This window comes from Carlito syrichta, unplaced genomic scaffold, assembly GCF_000164805.1.
Source record: "Carlito syrichta isolate Samal-C Ts95f unplaced genomic scaffold, Tarsius_syrichta-2.0.1 Scaffold288787, whole genome shotgun sequence".
Lineage (NCBI taxonomy): Eukaryota > Metazoa > Chordata > Mammalia > Primates > Tarsiidae > Carlito > Carlito syrichta.
The window spans coordinates 271776-298179 of NW_007232883.1; the positions used below are offsets into that span (position 1 = coordinate 271776).

General features: G+C 36.7%; 1 pseudogene; it reads right to left on the reverse strand.

Annotated features, from left to right (window-relative positions):
• The window catches only part of LOC103255967, a 317052-nt pseudogene that overhangs the window by 182149 nt on the left and 108499 nt on the right, over positions 1-26404 (reverse strand).

Consider the following 26404-nt stretch of genomic DNA (forward strand, 5'->3'; position numbering starts at 1 on the left):
TGCAGTATATATACACTATGGAATACTATTCAGCTATCACAAAGAACAAAATAATGTCTTTTGCAGCAACTTGGTGGAATTGGAGAACATCATCCCAAGTGAACTAACTCAGGAACAGAAAATCAAACACTCCATGTTCTCATTTACAAGTGGGAGCTAAACTAAGTGTATGCAAAGACATAGAGGTTGGTGTAATGGACACTGGAGATTCGAAGAAGGTGGGGGGGAAAGAATAGGCAGACCCCCAAAAATCACATATTGGTTACAATGTGCATAGGTGGGGGTGATGGGTACTCTTAAAGCCTAGATCAAAAACTATTCGTATCTCCCAAAAGCATTGAAAAAAAAAAACTATTTTCATTGAAAAAGCAGTCTTAAGCAAACAATAAATAAGTATGACTGGTTCCAATAAAACTTTATTTTTAAAAGCAGACAGTTGATCAAATTTCTGACCCTTATTTATACTAGAGAATTAGCTTCATCCAACCAATTATTAATGGGAAAACTTCAACCAAAGAATTGATGGCCAAAATTGAAAAGTATTTAAATGCACATCTAGGAATTTTTTAAACATTTGAGTTGGCTATAAGACTAATAGACAATTGTTACATATTGTTACAAAGCAGAAATAATGCAATGGTTAAAAATGAGAGTAAAAGAAAGAAAAATGAAAATAGAAAAATCTCATTGTTGTACAGTCAATAAGTCAGCAATAAAGCATAACCAAAAAAAACCACTAAAAAACGATAGCAAATATTCAATAAGAAAATGGGGATGCTCAGGTCATTTTAAAAGATGTAATGCAAAGATAGTCATTAAAACAAAAATACAAACCTTCCCAAATCCCACAAATAAATATCAGTTAGGCCAGGCTCAGCCTGTAATCCCAGCACTTTGGGAGGCTGAGGCAAGTGGATTTCCTGCGCCCACGGGTTCAAGACCCACCCAGGCAACTTGGTGAGACCTCGTCTCTAAAATAAATCAAAAAATTAGCTAGGAGTGGTAGTGCATGCCTATAGTTCCAGCTGCTTGGAAAGCTGAGGTGGAAAGATCACTGGAGCCCAGCAAGTTGAGGCTGTGGTGGCTGGGAGTGTGCCACTGCACTCCAGTCTGGGCGACAGAGTGAGACTCCAACTCAAAAAAAAAATTATCAATTAAAGAACAAAGAATATGTATCTTGTAGAGAAATGAACAATGAAGGTACACATAATTAATAGTATTATGTTGTAGTTGAGACTAAAATTTTCAGTTATACCAGAAAATGTTATTTATTTTTTTACCTATTAAAAGAAAGAGATTTTTAATTTGGTATAAAATAAGATCCAACTCTATGCTGTATATAAGAGACATGACTAAAACAAGTTGATCCATAAAGGCTTTTGTAAAAGAAGTAGGCGATAGAATACCAGGCAAATAGAAACAAACAAAAAGGCAGGTGTAGCAATTGCTGCATCAAAGTTGATGTGACAGAGATGAAGGTTTTTAATGGTAAAAGCCACAATTCACAATGAAGATATAATACATGAATATTTACACTAAACTGCAATACAACCATCTTTATGAAGCAAAAATTCAAGAGATGCAAAGATTCAAAAACTGAGACACAATAATAAAAGACACAAATATATAACATCCAGTATAAGATCAATCACATGGACAAAATGTAAAGAAAAAAAAAATGTTTAAACAACCTAATCAATTCAGCAGATCTTGTGAATTTATGTTTAACTCTATGCCCTGAAAATAAAGAACACAAATATTTTTCTAGTGCCAATGGCATATTTTGGCATATTGGCAAAAATTGTTCATAGTTAGGTTTTAAAGAAAATATCAGTGTCTTAGTCTATTTGTGTTGCTATGAAGGAATACATGGTGGAAAGTGGAAGGCAAAGGGAAGCTGGCATGTGTAGAGATCACATGGTGATAGACGAAGCAAGGTGGAGAGGGACGTACAAGGCTCTTTTCTTAAAAACCAGTTCTTGAAGGAACTAATAAAGGATGGCACCAAGCCATTCATGAAGGATCTACCCCCATGACCTAAATACCTCCCAGTAGGTCTAACCTCCAACACTGGGGATCAAATTTCAACAAGATATTTGGAGGGGCCAAATATCCAAATCATTGCAACCCTCCCTCCTCCATAAGTGTATTACAAATAAATAACACAAACATACTCAAGGGTATGAAAAATAACTAACCTGAGAAACTCTGAAAAACAGTATTTTGACAGACTACTATAAAGCTACAAACAAAAATAACTGTGTACAAATACTGTAATTGAGCTAATAAATATGATTCACAAAAGGGTATGAGTTAGTAATTTAGTAACTACTTTAGGTGTATGCTAGGATTGATCAAATAAGTGACTATATACTGTAGGTAATGAGACCAAGAGGCAAACTTTGTTGTATTAGATTGGAATTTGGAGACATTCATATGAATTCATTGTTTTAAATATACATACAGATAGACTGGTATAGAAATAAGACATGGAGTGTGGATGCATATGTTAGTATACATGCATACATGCTCAATCTGCTTACTGAGAGACCTAAAATCAATATCTAAATTACTGCAAACACACCCAGCATCCAGAATTTGGTTTTAAAACATTGTTCTCCAATATAAGGAATAAGAACTATTTGAAAAAGCAATTGATTCCAGGGTAAAGTTAAGTAAAATAAAACATGAATCAGGGACATTTTGTGAAGCAAGAAAATGAAGTTGATGAGAATGCAAGAAAAATAAATTGATAAGAATGTGTCAAAAGAATGCAGGAGCTCAATGACACTGAAGCTGTTCCCAATGGTCAAAATTGAAACATTCTGAACAACAAATAATAATAGTATTGACTTATACCCTGAAGAATAACATAAATGCCCATGAGCCTTTTCTAATGTAAATGAATAATTATATAAATAAAGATGAAGGATAGCTATTCCTTGCAGATGAAATCCAGTTAATAAATGTAGAAGGACTACGGATAATGAGAAATCACCATTAGGCAAACACTGCAGTCATGATGGTCAGAGACAAAGAGCTACCAGTGAATGCTAAAATCTGTAGGAAAATACTTGGGGAGAAACACATTGCTAGCATAATCTCAAAGTATTTCCCCACAAAATAATTCATCAGTGCTTCCCTTTACAGTAGAGAAACCTGGCAGACACCATATCAATGTAGGGATCAATGCTAACACAACCAGTAATAAGACATGCCATTTTCTGCATCATCTGATAGGATGCATCAAGAAAGACATATCACCTCTATGACCTCGCCAAAACTACCTATCCACAAAATTGTCATAAGAAAACATGAGATAAATCCAAATTGAGAAATATCTACAAGGTAACTGACCAATACTTTTTGAAAGTGTCAAAAAAAAAAAAAAAGGCTAAAAAATTGGGCCAGGCATGGTTGCTCAAGCCTGTAATCCCAGCACTTTGGGAGGCCAAGGTGAGAGTACTGGGTTCAAAACCAGCCTGGGTATCTTGGCAAGACGTGGTCTCTATAATAAATCAAAAAATTAGTTGGGAGTGGTGGTGCATGCCTGTAGTTTCAGCTACTTGGAAGGCTGAGGTGGAAGGATTGCCTGAACCCAGCAGGTCAAGGCTGTGGTGGCCATGAGTGTGCCACTGCACGCCAGCCTGGGTGGCAGAGTGAGACTCTGACTCAAGAAAGGCTAAAAAATTATCGCAGCTTGGGGGAAACTAAAAATCCACAACAACTAAATAAAATGTGGGATTCTGAGTAGGATATTGGAACAGAAATGGCAATCTGGAAGAAAAATTGAATAGTACATATAGTTTTGCTAATATTATTGTACTAATATGAATTTCCTGATTTTGATAACTGTTTTATGGCTATATGATTTTTTAACTTTAGGGGAAATTGAATGATGGCTACAAGAGGACTCTCTGTAATCTTCACAACATTTCTGGAAGTCTAAAATTATTTCAAAAGAAAAGCTTTTAAAATATTACAGTAATCTCAAAGAGATAATGTATTTTGCTTCCATATCTGAGCATTTTCTATTCTTACAATACAGAAAATCTAGTTGATCTAGGGCTCTAATACTAAAAAAACTCCAAACTTCCTTGTTTTGTTTTTTTTTTTTAAGGAATATTCTCAAGAAAATAAATAAAATATACTTCATCTTTAAAAATTTATTCATAGTTGTTAAAATATTATAATTTAAAAATGTCTTGCTTTCTCTCATTCATGATTAACTATTTCCTCATGTGTTTTTAAATTTTAGATTCTGAGGTTATACTTGAAAATACTTGAAAATCTTCAAGTATTGTATTTAATGTGTTCATCAAGTCAGATTCAGACACCTCTTCCCTAATAGTTTCATTCTAGATTTTTTCTTGTAAAGGAAAACACTTCTGTATAGAGCTTCTGTGTTCCCTATGTCCAAATCATCCAGAAAATTTTAAATGAGATTTAAAGGCCACTTAACGATTTAAATCCCTATAAAGCAATAGGATAAGATATTCCTTAACAGAAACTATTTCATTCATTAATTTTAAAGGCTTCTAATTCTAGAGAAACATGTTACATTTTCCAAATTTAGAAAAACTCAAAATTAAACCGGGCTGTGGCTCAGCCTGTAATCCCGTGCTTTGGGAGACTGAGGTGAATGGATTTTCTGAGCCTGCGGGTTCGAGACCCGCCTGGGCAATTTGGCGAGCCCTCATCTCTCCAAAAAAAAAAATAAAAAATTAGCCGGGCATGGTAACACTCGCCTGTAGTTCTAACTACTTGGAAGTCTGAGATGGAAGGATCGCCAGAGCCCAGCAGGTAGAGGCTGTGGTGGCCTGAAGCATGCCACTGTACTCCTGTCTGGGCAACAGAGTGAGCATACAACTCAAAAAAAAAAAAGAAAGAAAAAGAAAAACTCAAAATTTATCTGAATTTCAGGGGGCAAGGTGTTTATAGTTTTCATTTAACCAACTCCTCTATGACTTGACCAAATTTCCTAGAAGACAATCTGATTTCAGTAACTAAAGTCAGTGCAAAATAGCTTAGCAGACTCAAATGTCTCCAACTGAATTCCAAAAAAATAGAACACTGCTGACTTTCTGACTATTCTTCAGTGTGGGTCATGTTTCAGAGCCAGTGACAACATGATACAAGAGAAATTAGATTTAAAATGTTTGCTGGAGAGCCAAGGTCTATGATGGCAGTAAAATACTCAGGAAGCACTCAAACCTGGCAAAGGCCAAAGGTAGGTATTTGATAGCTGATATGAAACAAGGAATTCAGGGAAGTGCATCAAGTTGAGGGCAAGCCACTCTGAAGGGAATGGCTACTGGGGCAGGGGAACTGCATGTGTGAGATTTGTGTAGACCAGAGAGTTTGCCTAGGACCTCCCTATATAATACCCCATAATCTTCTGGGCTAACTGAGTGGGTTGAAATTGACACCGGTTGAACCAAGCAATTTTGAGTGCCAGCTATGAGTATGGGGCTCAGTTCTTTTATATGATCTTATTGGTTCTTCACAAGCAGCAATGCAAGATTAGTACTTATAAACCTAGCCTAAAAATCAGATAATTGAGGCTTAAAGGCATTGAATAGTTTGTCTGAAATTTCATAACTAGGAAGTGGCAAGGCTGCTATCTAAACATGATCTCTCTGATGCTAAAGCCTACGCTCTTAAAATGATGCTAAATGTAACCTATTAATCTGAATTGGAAGAGTCACTCCTGCACCTGAGGATTGTTGCAGACATCTCCCCTGAGTCTGCTGCCCACTGGGGTGCTCTCATGGTTTTGTGGTATTCATGGCATGGGAGAAAGATTTCAATTCATCCATCTCCACTCCATGCCAGAGTCTACTCAAGTTGAAGAATCATTGAACTTTCTAGAAAACCACAACAATTTGTACAAGCAATTTTTGAAATGTAATAATAATAAACTCAGTTATCTGTTGTTTTTCTAAACTGATGATATGGTGTCAAGAAGATACAAGTAATTAAGATGGATTAATATAGTCTGCTGAGGACTCAAATCAAAACAGAGAAGTTGGAAACAAAGAACGCATTCCTTAGTTGTAATCAGAAATCCTTCCTCTTAATTTCTGCACCAAAATTGCCTCTTTCATTTAATACCAACACCAACATCTATTTCAAAATTATATTCAGTTATTAGAAAGCTGCAATTTTGCTGGGCTGGTTTTGCTGACATTAATTTCAAGCACAAATGAAATCTGTTTTTTCTAGGAGAAGGCATACTATATTCCAAGACTTTACAGAATTTTTTTTGGGGGGAGGGGGTTTTGAGTTGGAGTCTCACTCTGTCGCCCAGACTGGAGTGCAGTGGCCGCTCCTGGCCACCGCAGCCTCGACCTGCTGGGCTCTGGCAATCCTTCCGCCTCAGCCTTCCAAGTAGCTGGAAGTACAGACATGCACTACCATGCCCGGCTAATTTTTTTTTATTATTTATTGTAGAGATGAGGTCTCGCTTGAATTTTTTAAAAAATAAAATGAAATTTTACAAAACTATATTCTGACTTAGTAAGAAAAAATTGAACCAATGCTACAAGTATCTGTACTATTGGATACAGATCCCAAGGGAACTAAGTAGCTAAAATGTCCTGGTTTAGTGCTCATATTCAGAAACTGCCTGATTCCTTTTTTCCCCAATAGTTAATATACTTATTTATTTTATATATATATTTATTTTTAAGGTGTGGGGTACAATTCAGGATTAGGTACACAAGTAGACATTATACACGTAAAGTTTGGGCCTCCCTTTGATCTCCACTTTGCCTGGTTAAAGATCAGGTAACCTTATTGATGTTATGTTCCCCTATTCCCACCCCAGCAATATCCCGCTACTGCCAATCCCTTTCTTATAGTATTATGATAAATGTGTAGGGTCCACTTATGAGTGAGAACATATGGTATTCAGTTCCTTGTTTCTGTGATAGATCACTGAGTATTAGAGACTCTAAAGTCATCCAAGTTGCTGCAAAGTACATATGTTTGTCCTTCTTTATGGCTGTGCAATATTCCATTGTGTATATGTGCCACATATTTTTTAATCCAGTCAAGTTTTGATGGGCAGCAGGGTTGGTTCCATGTTTTTGCTATTGTGAATAGTGCTGCAATAAACATGCAAGTGCAGGTATCTTTTTTGTAGAATGATTTGCATTTCTCTAGGTATAATACCATAAGGGAGATTGCTGGGTCATATGGAAGGTCAGTCTCCTGTTCTTTCAGAAATTGCCACACAGTTTGGTTGAATTAGTCTACATTCCCACCAGCAGTGTAGAAGAGTACTCTTTTCTCCACATCCTCACCAGCAACTGTTGCTGTTTGTTTTATTAATGATGACCATTCTTACTAGGGTGAGGTGGTGTCTCAATGTGGATTTGATTTGCATTTCTCTGATTAGTGAGGTTGAACTCTTTTTCATGTGTCTGTTGGCTGCCTGTATATCTTCTTTTGAGAAATGTTTATCCATGTCTTTTGCTCACTTTTTAATGGGGTTGTTCGTTTTTTTCCTTTCAGCATATTTTTTTCCTTTCTTTGTAGATCCTGGATGTTAGGTCTTTCTGACACATACAGTTAGCAAACACTTTTTCCAATTCTGTGGGCCTGTCTCCCCACTCTCTTGATGGTTTCTTTTGCTTTGCAGAAGCTTTTCAGTTTACTTAGGTTCCACTTATCTATCTTATCTCTTATGACCTGGACACCTGGGGTTTTGATCAGAAATTGGCTGCCTATGCCAATTTCTGTAAGGGTGTCTCCTGTGTTTTCTAAGATTCCTTTAAAAAATTATTTTAAATATGTGGGGTACAATTCAGGGTTAGGTAAACAAATGTTCATTATGCAAATACCCTTGTTGACGAGGTGTGCACCCATCTTCTGGCAATTTCCCACTACTGCCAACCCCACCCCCACTATCCCCTGGCAGTTCCCCATGACTGTCCATCCCTTTCTTGTAGTATTGCAATAGTTGTTCTTGGTTTGCTTATGAGTGAGAATGTGTTCTCACTCAGCTCTTTGTTTTTGTGATAGATCACTCAGTATTATAGCCTCTAAGTCTAATGAATTTGCTGCAAAGTTCATAACTTTGTCCTTCTTTATGGCTGCATAATATTCCATCATGTATGTGTGCCACTTTTTAAAATCCAGTCCAGTTTTGATGGGCAGCACAGTTAGTTCATTTTTGCTATTGTAAATAATGCTGCAATAAACGTCATGTGCAGGTATCTTTTTCATAGAGTGATTTGAGTTCCTCTGGCATATTCCCAGTAGGAGGTTTGCGAGGTTGGATGACAGGTTGACTTTTAGATTATTTAGGAATCGCCACACTCTTTTCCACATAGATTACACTCCTACCAACAGTGTGTAATTGTTCCCTTTTCCTCCCATCCTCTCCAGTATTTGTTGTTTTTTGAGTTATTGATGATGGCCATCCTGAGTTGAGTAGAATCTCAGTGTGGTTTTAATTTGTATTTCTTTGATGATTAGTGAGGCTGAGCATTTTTTCATGTATCTGTTGGCTGCTCTTATATAGTCTATTCATATATTTTGCCCACTTTGTAATGGGACTGTTTGTTGTCAAATACTGTTGGAAGATTATTTTTTCCAGTCTGTGGGCTGTCTCCTCACTCTCTCAGTGGTTTCTTTGGTGTTGAAAAAGCTTGTCATTTCGATAAGGTCCCATTTGTCCATCTTATTTCTTATGGCCTGGGCACTTGGGGTTTTGGTCAGGAATTGGTAGCCAGTTCCCAATTTCTATAAGGGTGTCACTTGCATTTTCTAAGGTTCTTATAGTTTGAGGTTTTATTTTTAGGACTTTGATTCATTTAGTGTTGATTTTTGTATATAGCAATAGGTAGGGATCTTGTTTAAATCTTCTGCATGTGGTCAGTCAGTTTTCCTAGCACCATTTACAGAATAGGCTCTCCTCTCCCCAGTGGTTGATGGTGGAAGTTTTTCAAAGATGAGTTAGTTGAGAAATAGTGGTTTTGCTTCTGGAATCTTTATCCTGCTCCATTGGTCTATATGCTTGTTCTTGTACCAATATCAGGCTGTTTTGATTATTGTAGCTTTATAAAGTTTGGGAGCATGATGCTTCCCACTTTGTTTTCTTGGTCATTTATGTTTCCATATGAATTCCTGTGTTGTCATTTCCAGGTCTAAGAAGAATGCTGCTGGTAATTTAATGAGTGTTATGTTCAACTGTAGATTCCCTTGGATAAGATGGACATATTAACAATGTTGATTTTCCCAATCCATGAGCATAGAAAATTTTTTCATTTGTTTGTGTAATCTTTGATTTCTTTGAGCAGTGTTTTCCAGTTTTCATTGTAAAGGTCTTTCACATCTCTGGTTAGGAAGATGTCAAGGTTTTTTTTGTGTATGGATGTTGTGAATGGAGCAGTGCTTTTATTTTGGTTTCTGTTTATTGTTGGTATATAGGAATGCAACTAACTTTTGCATATTTATTTTATACACTGAGGCTTTGCCAAAATTCTTTATCAGTGCAAGGAGGTTTTTGGCAGATTATCTTGGGTTTTCAAGGTAAAGAATCATGGCATTTGCAAAGAGGGATAATTTAACTTCCTCTTCTCCTATTTGGATACCCATGATTTCCTTCTTTTGTCTGACTACTCTATTTAACACTTTCAATAATATGTTGAACAAGAGGATTGAGAGTGGGTGTCCTTGTCTTGTTCTGGTTTTCAGGGAAATGGTTCCAATTTCTGTCTGTTAAGCAGTATGTTGACTGTGGGTTTCTCATAGATGGCTCTTACTATTTTGAGTATGTTCCATCTACGCCTAGATGCTTGAGGATTTTTATCATAAAGGGGTGCTGGATTTTATCAAAAGCTTTTTCTGCATCTAATCATATAATCATTTTTTTTTACATCTGTTGATGTATAATTATGTTTGTGGTCTTACCTATGTTGAACCAGTCCTGCATCCAGGGAATAAAACCCACTTAGTTATGGTGGATGATTTTGAGATGTGTTGTTGGATCTGGTTTGCTAAAATCTTGTTGAGAATTTTAGCATCTATGTTCCTCAAGGATATTGGCTGTAGCTCTCTTTCTTTGTTGGATCTTTACCCAGTTTGAGTAGCACTGTGATGTTAACTTCATAAAATGATATGGAGAGAGTTCCAACTTTCTTGATTGCCTGAAATACTTTCAATAAGATTAGTATTAGGCATTTTATCTTTATTACACCTGGAATTACCTGTATTCTTCTATTGATTTTTTCTCATTTGTGACTGATCCCTTTCTTTTCTCTTTAGTTTCATCATTCCATGGCAGTGGGAGAAGATTTCTCTTCTAATGTTTCCCCAGCCCTCTATTCTTCCCTTATCAGGTCTCTGAATTTGTTCTGTTTTGAAACAGGGCGGTGGGTGTGATACTTTGCTATCTCCTGTAGTTTTGAGATTCAATGAAGTAGAAGATGGAAAGCTCAGATTCAGAAACTACTTGAAAATGACAAGGTTCACTAGTTGTGGAATGGGTTCCCTGAGACCCACTCCCCACCAATCCTCTATATGATGATGCAATTGGTATGTGTGTATACTCCCTGAGTCCAAGACACAGTAACAACAATGAGGAGAACAGAAAAAAATAGAATGAAATAAGATGGACAAAAATTTAAAAATTTTTAAAAACACAGAAAAACAAAAGCAGAATCCAGAACAACAAAAAAATTAAACACACACACAAACAAAATCCATAATAAACTTGAAAAAAAGAAAGCAAACTAAAAACAGGAAAACCAAACACACACACACAGACACACACACACACACACACACACACACACACACACACACACACAGACATATGTCCAACACCAAATGAAAGGAGAAGAAAAAAGAGAAAAATAAAATGAATTCAAATCGAACCCTTCACACATACATTCATATGCACATTAAACTAAAAAAAGAGAAGAGGAAACCATCAAAAACCTGAAAGATAAACACTCAATCATTCACATAAACACATAAACAGAAAACAAAAACAGAAGAAAAAAGAACAAAAAAAGGAAAAAAGGTTGGGGGGAAACAGATGGAACACTCACATACATATTCATGTACAAAGGGAAAGGGAAAAACTTTAACAATAAAAAACAAACAGAAAAGCAACAACAACAACAAAACTGCCCTCTGTGGAAGTTTCTGTCATTGTTCCTCTCAGCTGCTCACGGATTAGCCCCTCTTGTGTCTCTTGTGGAGCTGTGGCCTTATTCACAATCTCTCCAGTGTCTGACTAGGGAAGGAGGAAGAGGCAGTGGGGGTGAGTAGGGCTTCAGTCCTCCCCTCCCACTATTGTATGGGCAGGGGGATCCTCTCCAGTGGAGATGTGCGGAATTGTCTCTTCCCCATGTATGTACCCACAGGGAGTGTCCCAGTCAGGCCTGCCTGTAAGGGAGTTCTCATATCACAGCTGACTTCCAGGCTCTGCCTGGGTTCATACCTCTCAGTCACGCTCCAACCATGTAGGTCTGACATTCAGAGACCTGCTGGGGAGGAGGGGGTTGGGTCAGCTTTGGACTCACCGCTGATCTCTTCTGAGGTCTTCTTCAACCTCTTCTGGTCACACCCTTTTTCCTGTGGCTGAATCAGTGTACAGGGTGGGGCACATGAGACTCAGCCCTCATCTTGTCCCTCCAGAGTTTGTGTTTTCAATATATTCCCTGTGGGTCATGATCAACTCCTGAGTAGTTAATCCACGGATCACAGAGAGTGGGTCTGTCACTTCATGGTGAGCAAGTTGGAGCACTTTCCCATCCAGTTTTCAAGACGGTGGCAGCAGGGCTCTGCCTGTGGGTTCCCTCATCTTCTCCAGTGGGGCTCTGCCTGTGGGCTCCCTCATTGTGCTCCCTCTACAGCTCTTGTTGCCAAAGTCCAGCCAGGAGCTTCAGTGGTGAGGCAGAGCCTGAAGCCAACAGTTACACCTGGTAGCTTCTTCCTGGGAAAGGCTTTGCTGATTTCACAAAGAATGGTGCTCAGCTTCTGTGTACCAGGAAGTGCTAGGGCCCAAGCAGAGCAGCTGTCACACTAGCCACTTCACCAGGAGAGCCCTGGCCACTTGCTCCCATATCCCCACATAGCAACTCACACACACACTTACAGACATGTAGGGGAAATTTTTCTTACACTTACTCACACAGGGACTCACATATTCCTACTGGCTCTGCTGCCATCTTCTCAGAAGTCCCAACTGCCTGATTCTTATCACTAGGATACTGCAGTATAAATGAATATAAGGAGAAGACACTGAGACATAATAGCCATTCCCAGTGTCAAGGCACCTAAATCAATATGCCTTGTTAGGCTCCCCTAATTGCCTAGGTTAGTATAAATAGAAGAGAAAATATATTAGGAAGCAATTAGAAAGAATGGAATGAGCTATAAAGGAGATATACAGAAAAAATTAAAGAATTAAGAAGTACAAAATGACCTAAAAATAAACATCTCAGAAGATAAATATCATATACCTCTTCTCAGAGAATCATTATTACTCTCATACCCACAACTACATGAAAAAGTACTAGGCACTGGGTAGTAAGAAAATACAATCATGGTCCCAATAAAGCCCATAAGTTCCTGGGATATATGTTGAAGACTCTACCAACTTGGGAGTGCTCTGGATGTTCCAATTATCTCTCTGGCCATATTTCTTCATATTTACTCAAATGATTTGAAAACTTATGTTCAGGAAAAAACTTGCACATGGATGTTTATAGCAGCTTTATTATATTGCTGAAACTTAGAAGCAATAAAGATGCTGCTTGGATAAGTAAACTGTGGTACATTCAGACAATGGATTGTTTTCCAGAGTTTAAAATAAATGATTGATCAAGCCATGAAAAGACTAGAAAAAAACTTAAGTGACAAAAGTCAATCTGAAAAGACAGCATAATGTATGATTCCAATTATAAGACAGTCTAGAAAATCCAAAGCTATGATAACAGTAAAAAGATCAGTGGTTTTCAGAGGTTAGGCGGAAGGAAGAATGACTAGGTAGAACACAGGTGATATTTAGGGCAGTGAAACTGCACTGTATGATACTATATTGGTGGATAAATGTCATTATACATGTGTTCAAGCCTACAGACTGTATAACACCCAGAATGAACACTGATGTAAACTGTGGATTTGGGGTGATGATGATGTGTCAATATAGGCTTATCAATTGCAGCAAATGTGCCATTGTGGAAGAGAATATCAATGGGGGAGGCTATGCCTGTGTGGTGGTTGGGGTGTATGGGAAATCTGTACCCTCCTCTCAAATTTGCTCTGAACCTAAAATTGCTCTATAAAAAGTTAGAACTTAAAAAAACACTAGAGCAATCAGCTGGGAATTCATGAAGACAAAAAGTTGTGTGTGTGATGTAAACAGAGACAGACAACTTTAATAGAAAGAACAAGGAAAAAGACAAAGATACATTTTAAAAATACAAAGCAGAAAAATGTAATACATAAATACAGCCTTCTCAGGAGATGAATTAAATGTAAATGAAATAAAAATACAAATTAAAAGGCAGACATAGCCTGAAATAATTATTTTAAATGTGATCTAACTATATACTGTCTATAAGAGAATACTGATATAATATTATATTCAAAAACACAAATAGATTGAAAGTAAAAGTAAAAGGAGGGAAAAATATATGCCATACAAAAAGTAAAAACAACAACAAGAATCCTGTAGTGGCTATGCTAATATCAGACAAAATTAGCTTAAGAAAAAATTACTTCTAGAGACAAAGAGGCCATTTCATAAAAATGGAATCAACAATGCCTCAAGGAGATTAATCAGCTTCCAAAGTGGTTAAAATATATTATCTAAAACATAGAATGAACTGGGCTCGGTGGCTCAGTCTGTAATCCCACGTCTTTGGGAGGCTGAGGTGAGTGGATTGCCTGAGCCCGTGGGTTCAAGATCCGCCTGGGCAGCGAGACCTCATCTCTACAATAAAAAAATCAAAAAATCAATCAGATGTGGTAGCGCATGCCTGTAATTCCGGCTACTTGGAAGGCTGAGGCGGAAGGATCGCCGGAGTGGCCACTGCACTCCAGTCTGGGCAACAGAGTGAGACTCCAACTCAAAAAAAATAAAAATAAAAAATAAAACATACAGGATCTGAAAAAATTACAAGATGTGCTTAAAATAAAGTATGACTCATAGTCTGAGATAAAAACAGTAAATAGAAATTGTTTGTGAAGGGGACCCCGATGGTGAATGCAGGAAATACTTCAAAGAAGAATTTTAAACATATTCAGAGAACTATAGAAATCGTGCCTAAATAAGTGAAAAATAAGTGAAAAATGATGATAATGATGTATTGAGGGAATATTACAAAGAGATAAAAATTATTTTTAAGGAAACAATGGAAATTCTGAAATTGAAAAAAAAAATACAAGTAAAATTAAATAAAGGGACTCAACAGACGATATGAGATGACAAGAAAAGATTCACTGGACATTAAAATAAATTGATAGAAATTATCCAATATGAGGAACACAGAAGAAAAAGAATAAAGAAAAAAATAAGATCCCAAAAAGTGTGCAACATAATCAAGCAATCCCACATGTCTATACCATTAGCTCCAGAAAGAGAAAAGAATAATAAATTTTAAGAAGTGAAAAAGAATATTTGTGAAGAAACAACACAAAAACCTATCCAAAGATTCAAATTTTATTTCAAAATTATTCTAAAGGTCTCTAACACTTGGGGAAAAAAACGACAAGTAGGATAAATGCAAAAAAAGCACACCTAAATGCACCATAATCAGATTATTGAAATACAAAGTAAAATCTCAAAAGCAGCCACAGAAAGCAAGTCAATATGCATAGGGGAAAAAAATCAATATGATTAACAGCTGACTTCTCATTAGAAATAATGGAGACTATAATAAAAGAAAGACAGATTTGGACTGCTGAAAAACAATGAGTAGAATTGTATATAGATCAAGCAAAATTATACTTTGAAAATGAAGGCTAAATAAAGGTATTCACATAAAAACAAAGACAGGGAATTTGTTGCTAGTAGACATGTTTACCAGATATATTAAGAAAGGTCTATCTAGTCATAAGTAGAACATACCTCAAAATAGTAAGAGCCATCTACGAGAAACCCACAGTCAGCATACTGATAAACAGACAGAAATTGGAACCATTTCCCCTGAAAACCAGAACAAGACAAGAATACCCACTCTCACCTCTCCTTTTCAACACAGTTTTGGAAGTCCTAGCTAGAGCAATCAGACAAGAGAAGAAGATCAGGGGTATCCAAAAAGGAAAAGAGAAAGTCAAGTTATCATTCTTTGCAGATGACATGATTCTATACCTTGAAAACCCAAGAGAATCTATCAAAAACCTCCTTGCACTGATAAAGGACTTTGGCAAAGTCTCAGGGTATAAAATAAATGTGCAAGCTGGGCTCAGTGGCTCAGCCTGTAATCCCGTGCCTTTGGGAGGCTGAGGTGAATGGATTGCTTGAGCCCGCGGGTTCGAGACCCGCCTGGGCAGCAAGACCTCATCTCTACAATAAATAAAAAACTCAGCCGGGCATGGTAGCGCATGCCTGTAATTCCGGCTACTTGGAAGGGTAAGGCTGAAGAATCGCTGGAGCCCAGCAGTTCGAGGCTGTGGTGGCCGGGAGCGGCCACTGCACTCCAGTCTGGGCGACAGAGTGAGACTCCAACTCAAAAAAAAAAAAAAAACATAACAAGTGGGACCTCATCAAACTGACAAGCATCTGAAAGGTCAAAAAAACCATCAAGGGAGCAGGGAGACAGCCCATGGACTGGTAAAAAAATTTACCTACTATATCTGACAAAGACCTAAAATCTAGTACCTACAAAGAACTCCAAAATGCTGAAAAGAAAAAAACAAACATCCCCATTACAAAGTGAACAAAAGATATCAATAGACATTTCTCAAAAGAAGACAATATGAGCAGCCAACAGATAAATGAAAAAATGTTTAGCCTCACTGGTCATCAAAGAAATGCAAATTAAAACTACACTGAGATACTCCTAACTCCAGTAAGGATGGCTATCATCAATAACCAAAAAACACAGATGCTAGAAAGGATGTGGTGAAAAAGGAATACCTTTACATTGTTGGTGGGAATATAAATTAGTACAGCCTCTGTGGAAAACAGTGTGGCATTTCCTAAAAGATCTAAAAATCGACCTCTCATATGACACTACTACTACTGGGAATATACCCAGAACTCAAATCACTCTATAAAAAAGATACCTACACATGTATGGTTAGCGCACCATTGCAAGAACAAGGAAGCAACCGTGCTGTCCATCAAAAGAGGACTGGATTTTAAAAATGTGGTACATATACACTATGGAATATTACGCAGTCATAAAGAAAAACAAAACCATGAACTTCACAGCAACCTGGATGGACTTAGAGTCTATAATACTGAGTGATCTTTCACAGAAGCATATAACTGATATCACATGTTGTCACTCATAAGCAGAACTGAATAATTATCGCAATACTATAAGGGAATGATTGCCAGTAGTGAGAAACTGCCGAGAGGGGGTGGGGAAGCAGAATTGGCAGTAGTGGGAATCTGCCTGGAGGAGGTGGGTCACACCTCATCAACAAGGGTAACTGTATAATGAACATATGTATAACTAACCCTGAATTTTACCCCACATCTTTAAAATAAAAAAATTAAAAGAAAAAAAAAATAAAAGTATAGTTCATTTTGGGAAAAAAAATTATTCAGGCTGATACCATAAAGCAATTTAAATCCGTACAAAGAAATATAGAAGTATGGAAAAGATAGACAGATGATAAATAGATAGATAGATAGACAGAGACCTATTTTATTGCTTTTCTCTCTTTTTCTCTTAATTAATTTAAAATACATTGAATAATATAAAAATTTTTACAATTGTTTGATAAGCATATAACATAAAGACACACATGATAATAAAAGCATAAAGAAGCAAGGGCAAAACTGTGTTATACTGGAGCAAGATTTCTATGATTTATTGGAAATAAGTTACTGTCAGTCAAAAGTAGATTATAAGAAATTAGGTTGCATAGCTTAAACTTTGCAGCAACAAATAATAAAATAATTTAAAAATATGGTTGATACAAAGACAAGTAAGGGTACACAGATGATATTATTTAACTCAAAAGAAAACAGAAGAGAAAAATATATGGCACATATATTTGGCACATATATTTGAAAACAAATAGCAGGATGGTCAATTATCCCAACTATGTGTACAACTTTATTAAATGTAAATGGATTAAACATGTCAGTCAAAAGGTAGAAACTGTCATTTTTAAAAATGACAATCCATGCAAACAGTAAACAAAATGGGCTAAAGTGACTATAAATAATATGCAAAATAGACCTTAACAGAAAAATAATACCAGAGAAAAAAAAGCACATTTAACAATGCCAAAAGTTCAACTCATTTAGATGGTCAGATAATTATAAAGGTATATGCACCAAAAAAAAAAAAAAAAAAGATATCTAGATAGATGAAGTAAAAACTGACACTTGAAAGGAAAAAATACACCGTTCAACAATAATAATGAAGACTGCAATACTCTACTCTCCATAATTGATAGAACACTGAATATCAATAGTAAGGTATAGAAGACAAACAAAACGATTAATAAACATGATATATCTAATATTTATAGAACACTCCAGCAAACAACAGAGTACACATTCTTTTCAAGCACAGGTGAATGGTCTCTATGACAGATCACATGCTAGACCATAAAACAAGTCTCAATAAGATTCAAATGATTTAAAACATGCACAGTATGTATATGGCCACAACTGAATTAAAAATCAAAAACAGAAAGAAATATGGACAATTTCCAAACACTTGGAATTTAAAAAAACATACTTCTAAATAACCCATGAGTCAAAAATGAAATTACATGGAAAATTAGAAAATATTTTAACTTAATAAAACTGAAGACTCAATACATGTTAAATATAAGAAATGCAAATAAATGGTGCTTAAGAGTAATCCTTTGAGGAGTAGTATTATTCCATGTTAGTAAACCTTTGTGTATGAGGAAGACACATGTTTGTAAATGAAGTCTCAAGGCTTAAAAGTATTGCGAATCACTGTGTAACAATAACTGTAACTGAAAAAATGCATATTATTTACTCTTTTCTACAATGGCATCTTTTCTATGATAACAGAAATAACTACTCAAATATTAGACAATGCTAAAGATATCACTAATGTCATATTACCCTGTAAACTTCCTGGTACAAGTCATTTTGCTTCAAACTCAACCTAGAGCAAATTCTACTTTTTAGTAAGTAAAATTAGAACAAGTTAACAAACCAAAAATATAATAGCAAGAAAATAAGACAGCAACCAAATAAACAATGTTATCACAAATATTTAGGTGGATGTGGTAAAAGCTGGTGAACCTAAAATGGTTCAATTACAACTTCCTTAATTTTCCACTCACAGAATATGTAGGAAGACTCACAGATCTCGGCTTTCTTCATTCCAAATAAAATATGAAATACCAAAATTTCTAAAATCTTACCTCCATCAGAACAAAGAGTGCTGCAAAGAACAGAAGTGCTGCCCAATCCACTCTGTGTAGAATTATCTCAAAATCATAGATAGCAGTTAAAATTAGCAACCAAAGGGCACCCAGAATAGCAATCCATCCTGAAAAATAAGCAAATGGACATATAGATCTAGTTCAATTGTTGATACCAGTTCATTTTGTACCTTGCTTGCTTTTTCTTTATTGAAGATAATTGTCATACTGTAAAGTACATATATTTAAAGTGTATAATTTCTATTTGGCTTATATGCATATTCATGAAACAAACATTGTAATCAAGATAATGAACATACCCAATGGCCCCAGAAGTTTATTCATGCCCATGTCCTCTACAATTGTCATCCCCTACATAATTCCAGTAAACCATTCCAGTAAACCATTCACCTTTTTCCTTTCCCTGTAGATTGGTTTTCATTTCTTATATTTTCTATGAATGCAGATCACCTATAAATCATACAGTATGCATTTTTGTCTGACTGTTTCTCAATGGACAGATCACCCAAGCAAAAATATTCACTGTCATCATTTTAAGATCCTTTAATGTTGGTGGGAGGGTCAATAATTCATTATTTTTTATTGTTGCATACTATGCATGTATGGATATTCTTCAGCATATACACCATTCCCATAATGATGGATTTTTGGGTTGTTTCCAGTATTTGACTATTTCAAATGAACATGCTATGAGCATACATATACATTTTTTGTTTTATTTATTTAAAATTGTGGGGTATGATTCAGGCCTAGGTATACAAATATTCACCATGCAGCTACCCTTATGTATGAGGTGTTCCTCCCCATTCCCCAGGCAGATATCAACTACTATCAATCCCAGCTACCCACCTCCTCCTCCGTGCAGTTTCTCGCTACTTTCAGTCCCTTTCCTGAAGTAACACAGTAGTTGCTCAAGGTCCACTTATGAGTGAAAATATGTATACTCAGCTCTTTGTTTCTGTGAGAGATCACTTAGTATTATAAACTCTAATTCCAGCCAGGTTGCTGTGAAGTTCATGATTTTGTTCTTCTTTATGTGTAGCATTCCATTGTGCAAATGTACCAAATTTTAAAAAAATCCAGTCCTCTTTTGATGGGCAGCATGGTTAGTTCCATGTTCTTGCTATTGTGAACAATGCTGTGATAAACATACGTGTGCGAATATCTTTCTCATACAGTGACCTGAGTTCTTCTGGGTATATTCCCAGTAGGTGGATTGCAAGGTTGACTTTTAGAACTTTTAGGAATCACCACACTGATTTCCACAGAGGCTGTATGAGTTTACAGCAGTGAGGAAGTGTTCCCTTTTCACCACATCCTCTCCAGCATCTGTTATTTTTTGAGTTACTGGTGATGACCATTCTGACTGGAGTTACTTGGTATCTCAGTGTAGTTTTAATTTGCATCTCCTTAATGACTAGTGAGGTTGAACACTTTTTCATATATCTGTTGACTGCTATTTTCTCTCTTCTCTTCTCTCTCTCCACCTTCTGTTTCACCCTCCTCCCTCTTTCATCTCTTTCCTTTTTCTTACCTCATTTCACCTTCAGGGAGAAAACCTATACTCCCACTGCATGAACAGATTATAAGGCAGTGGGAAGTGAGTTCCAGCATACCCATACACCTCTCATTGGATACTGTGATCTGCAGATAGACTTTGAATCACAGTCCCCCCTCAAATAAATCTCAAAACTGCAAAAGAATAGCCCCTAACCTAAAGTCCATCTTCAGAATTAAAAAATTCAGAGGATTCACACAAAGAAGAATATGAGATTGAGCAAACAGAAGTAAAAGCAACTCCACCACCCCTGAACAACTTATTTAAAGAAGATACAGAAAAAAGGAAAAAGTGGGGAGGAAAATCCACACAAATGAGGAAAAAGCAAAAGAAGAATATAGGCCTTACACAGACCCCTGGGAAATCAGATAATAAGAATACAGACTTTGGAATGCAAAAAATGAAGAGCCCCCAGAATGACTGGTCATATAATACAAACCCAGACATCACGGCATTAATAGAGAGAATAAAAAGAATTGAGGAGAGATAAGAGGAAAATAGGAAGGAGTTAATAACTGAGATAACAGCAGTAAAGAATACTGTGATTGAAATAAATAACAAACTAATAAGCATAGAAAGCAGAATGAACCAAGCAGAAGACAGAATCTCAGAACTTGAAGACCAAAATATAGCACTAAGCCAAACTGTCAAAAACATAGAAAAGAAGCTTAAAAAGACAGAACAAAACCCACAAGAGATGAGCGATTACTTCAAGAGATTGAACCTAAGAGTAATTGGACTTCCTGAAGCAGAAACAGAGACAGAGATCACTCTGGAATGAACATCCCATGAACTTATTCATGAAAACTTCCCTCACCTCATCAGTGATGTGAAAATTTAAACATAAGAGATTTAGAGAACCCCTGCAAGACAACAAATGAGAAGACCAACTCCCAGACACATAATAGTTTGCCTGAACAAAGCAGATGTAAAGGAAAAAATCCTAAAAGCAACAAGAGAAAAAGGTCAGACTACCTACCAAAAAAGTACAATCAGAATAGCAGCAAATTTATCTACAGAAACACTTCAGGTTAGGAGAGCTTGGACCCCAATCTTCAAATTTCTCAAAGATAAACAATTTCAACCAAGAATAACCTACCTAGCCAAGCTAAGTTTCATCAGTGAGGAAGAATTAAGATCTTTCCCAGATATCCAATCCCTAAGAACTTATGCTGCCTCCAGACCAGCTCTATAAGAAACACTTAAAAAGTATTAAATACAGAAGCAACAAACAAATATGTACAACTCTATAAGAACCTCATGACAAAGATAAACCCTCACATTTCAATAATTAGCCTGAATGTGAATGGACTAAATGCACCACTGAAAAGACATAGAACAGCAAAATGGATAAAATATCACGAGGCAACAATATATTGTCTCCAAGAGACTCATCACATCAGAAAGGACAATTACAGATTCAAAGTAAGAGGATGTGAAACAAAAATTCAGGTGAATGGAACACAAAAGAAAGCTGGAGTTGCAATCTTAAGCTGAGGCAAAATACCCTTTAAGCTTTCAAAAATTAAAAAACATGAAGGTCACTATATAATGATAAAAGTTTCAATCCATGAACAAGAAATATCCATCCTAAACATATATGCACCTAACATAGGAGCACCAATGTTCATAAAGCAGCTTCTAGGAAAACTTAAAAAAGAGATTGACTCTAACACTATTATATTATGTAAGTGGGGTATTATACTTTAATACCCCACTCACAACCCTAGACAGATCAAGACAAAAAGTCAGCAAGGAGACCCAGAACCCCAATGAGACTCTTGAATAAATGGACCTAATTGATACCTACAGAACACGCCACCCAACAACCACAGAATATACACTCTACTCATCACCATATGGAAGATACTCCAAGATCGACCACATCATTGGCCATAAATCAAACATAAACTAATTTCATAAGATTGAAATCTTGCCCTGTACCTTCTCAGACCACAGTGGGATACAAATAAGTATCAACACTAACATTGTTCCCCCAAACACACAAGGACATGGACTCTAAACAGTACAATGCTAAGCAACTCCTGGGTCAATCAAAACACAGAAAAAAGGGTACCTGGAAACAAATGAAAATGAAGAAATATCTTACCAAATCCTCTGGGATGCCATGAAAGCAATAGTAAGAGGGGAATTCATATCTTTACAAACACACTTGAAAAAAAAATGGAAAGATCACAAGCTAACAGCCTAACAAGTCACCAAAGGAAGCTGGAAATGCAAAACCACCAAAACCCTAACATCAGCAGAAGAATCCAGATCACCAAAATAAAATCCCACATATGCTATTCTTTGTATATACATACACTTTCAGTTCCCTTGGGTAAATACCTAAGAATTGGATGGCTGGATCATACAATAGGCTACCATTTAAGTGCTAAGAAACAGCAAAACTGTTTTCCAAGATAGCTGTATCATTTTACAATCCCATCAGCAGTATGTGAGGATTACACTTCAGGCATCTCAATAATTGTGAAGTGGTATCTTATTGTGGTTTAAAATTGCATTTTCTGAATAGCTAGGGACATTGAAAGTTATTTCATGGACTTGTTTTCCAACTATATATCTTCTTTCTGTAAGATTTTGTTCAAATGTTCTACTTATTTTATTTCTTACTGGGTAGAGCAAATGAAATCCAAAATAAGTTGAAGAAAAGAAAAAGATTGGAGTAAAAATCAATGAATAGAAGATGGAAAACTACTAAAGAAAAGCAGAGATCTCAAAACATGGTTTTCACATTGAGATACCACCTAACCCCAGTAAGAATGGGCATCAATAAAACAAACAGCAACAGATGCTGGAGAGAATGAGAAGAAAAAGGAACGCTTCTACACTGCTGGTGGGAATGCAAACTAGTGCAACCTCTTTGGAAAACAGTGTGACGATTTCTGAAAGAACTAGAAATTGACCTTCCATATGACCCAGCAATTCCCCTATTGGGAATATACCCAGAGGAACTCAAGTCATTCTACAAAAAAGATGCCTGCACACGCAAGTTTATTGCAGCACTGTTCACAATAGCAAAAACATGGAACCAATCATGCTGTGCACTGAAACTGGATTGGATTAAGAAAATGTGGTACATATACACAACGGAATATTATGCAGCCATAAAGAAGGACAAACACATGGACTTCACAGCAACTTGAATGAATTTACAGTATATCATACTCAGTGATCTATCACAAAGAAAGAGCAGAGTACCATATGTTCTCACTCATAAACGGACCCTGAACAATCCCCATAATACTTTAAGAAAGGTATTGGTAGTAGTAGGACACTCTGGGATGGGGTTGGCAGGGAGGACACAACATCAATAAGGGTACCTGATCTCAAACCAGGCAAAGAGGGGACCAAAGGGAAGCCCAAACTTTACCTGTACAGTGACCACTTGTATACTTAATACTGAATTGTACCCCACATCTTTAAAATAAAAAAAAAAAATAAACCAACGTGGATTCATAGACTTATTAAGACTGATCAACTTTTTAAATTTTTTTAATCATATTTTTTATTTTAAAATTGCGGGGTGCAGTTAAGGGTTAGGTATACAAATATGCATCATTCAACATCCCCAGACAGATATTGACTGCCATTAATCCCACCACCCTTGCCCTCCCTGCCCCCCCAGATTCTCACCACTGTCAATCCTTTTTGTATAGTATTATGATAGATGTTCAAGGTCCACTTTTGAGTGAGAACATTTGATACTCAGATCTTTGTTTCTGTGAGAGATCACTTAGTATTATAGACTATAGTTCAATCCAGGTTGCTGCAAAATTCATGATTTTGTTCTTTTTTATAGCTGCATAGTATTTCATCGTGTATATGTACCACATTTTAAAAATCCAGTCCTCTTTTGATGGACAGCATGGTTGGTTCCAGGTTCTTGCTATTGTGACCAATGCTGCGACAAACATATGTGGGCAGTTATCTTTTTGATAGAGTGATTTGAGTTCTTCAGGGTATATTACCAGTAGGGGGATTGTGGGGTCATATGGGAGGTCGATTTTTAGAGCTTTTAGGAATTGCCACACTGATTTCCACAGAGGCTGCACTAGTTTACACTCCCACCAGCAGTGTAGAGGTGTTCCCTGTTCACCACATCTTCTCCAGCATCTGTTATTTTTTGAGTTATTGATAAGGGCCATTCTGACTGCAGTTAGGTGGTATCTCAGTGTAGTTTTAATTTTCATCTCCTTGATGATGATATTACCACCTTATTGTAAATTGAGGTTGAACATTTCTTCATGTGTCTGTTGACCACTTGTATGTCTTCTTTTGTGAAGTGTCTGTTCATATCTTTGGGCCACTTTTTAATGGGGTCGTTTGTCATTTTCTTTTCAGCATGTTTGAGTTCCTTGTAGATCCAAGATGTTAGGCTTTTGTCTAGAGATGTTAGGCCTTTGTCTAGAGTTAGGCCTTTGTCTGGAGTTAGCAAGTACTATTCCCCAGTCTGTGGGCTGTCTCCCTGCTCTCTTGATGGTTTCTTTGCTTTGCAGAAGTTTGTCAGTTTAATGAGGTCCCACTTGTCTATCTTATCTCTTATGGCCCATGCGTTTTGGGTTTTATTCAGGAATTGGATGCCAGTTCCAATTTACATAAGGGTATGTCCAGCATTTTCTAAGGTTCTTATGGTTTGAGGTTTTACATTTAGATCTCTGATCAATTTAGTGCCAGAGACCAGCTCCAGCTGGGTTCAGGGTACCCCAAAGGTGGAGACGGCGTCAGCAATTGAGGGGACGAAGAAAGAGAGAAAGAGACTGGACTCCAGTCTAGTGCAGAAGTGATGTGTGTTATTGGGAATTACAATGGGTCTTTATACAAAAAGTCAGATGTGGGAGGGGCGTCCCCCACCCACCAGAAACCTTAATCCATGAAAACTTAATCAATTATTGCCTTTAAACCCTTCTCATATGATAATCTTAAAATCCCATAATGAAGGATAACCTAATTTGTGACTGACATATTCTATAAACCTTTTTCATCCTAAGTTGATTGATTTATGCCAAGTTAAACAATTCTATAGAAGCTTAAGTATTTACTTTACAAATGAAAGTGGCCCATCCGAGAATGTTTGGGATGTGGCCCAGTCCAAAGTTCACAGTGGGCTACCTGCAAGTAACCCAGGCACATTCTTTCAACAAAATGGCTGTCTTCTAAAACTGTATTCTACAATTTATACCTTCAATAAATCCTAAGATCATGACCCAGAAGCCTGTGACCAATACTAAGGCTCTTAGATGTGACATGAGTTTGAATTATAAGTTGTATGAAAGCCAAAATGGCAGCTTGTGAAAGAATGGGAACAGTGAACTTCTAAAGTTAGCTTGTGTTCATCCTGGTCTCAGAGTTTTTATGTTTTGAGCTCACAGGAGCTTAATCTGATTAGTGCTGAGTAGAAAGGGGGAGGAAATGGGGTCAAATAACTACCAAATGCATCCTAGTGGTCTCAGGGTCAACAGCCCTTCCTGATCCCTAATGCTCAGTGGGCCTCCATAGCTGGCTCCCAACAATTTAGAGTTAATTTTTGTGTATGGGGATAGATAGGGGTCTTGTTTGAATCTTCTGCATGTGGTCAGCCAGTTTTCCCCCACCATTTACTGACTAATTTCTCCTCTCCCCAGTGGAACATGATGGAGGCTTTGTCGAAGATGAGTTGGTTGAGAAATTGAGGTATTGTTTTTGGAATCTCAATTCTTTTCCATTGGTCTATATGCTTATTTCTGAACGAGTACCAAGCTCTTTTGTTTATTGTAGTTTTACAGTACAATTGGAAGTCTGGTAATGTGATACCTCTTGCTTTTTTGTTTGTTTGTTTGTTTGTTTGTTTATTTACTGAGGATTGTTCTGGCTATTCTTGGTCATTTGTGTTTCCATATGAATTCCTGTATTGTTTTTTGAGAAGAGTGTTGCTGGTAATTTGATGGGTATTGCATTAAACCTGTAGATTGCTGTAGGTAGGATGGACATATTCACAGTATTGATTCTTCCAATCCATGAGCATGTAATATTCTTCCACTTGTTTATGTCATCTTTGATTTCTTTGAGCAGAATTTTTAAGTTTTCATTGTAAAGGTCTTTCACATCTCTGGTTAGGAAGATGCCAAGGTATTTCCTTTTTCTGTGTGTGTGTGGCTATTGTGAATAGGATTGTGCTTTTTATTTGAGTTTCTGTTTATTATTGGTGTAAAAGAAATGTGATTGTCTTTTGCACATTTATTTTTATACCCTAAAGACTTTGCCAAAGTC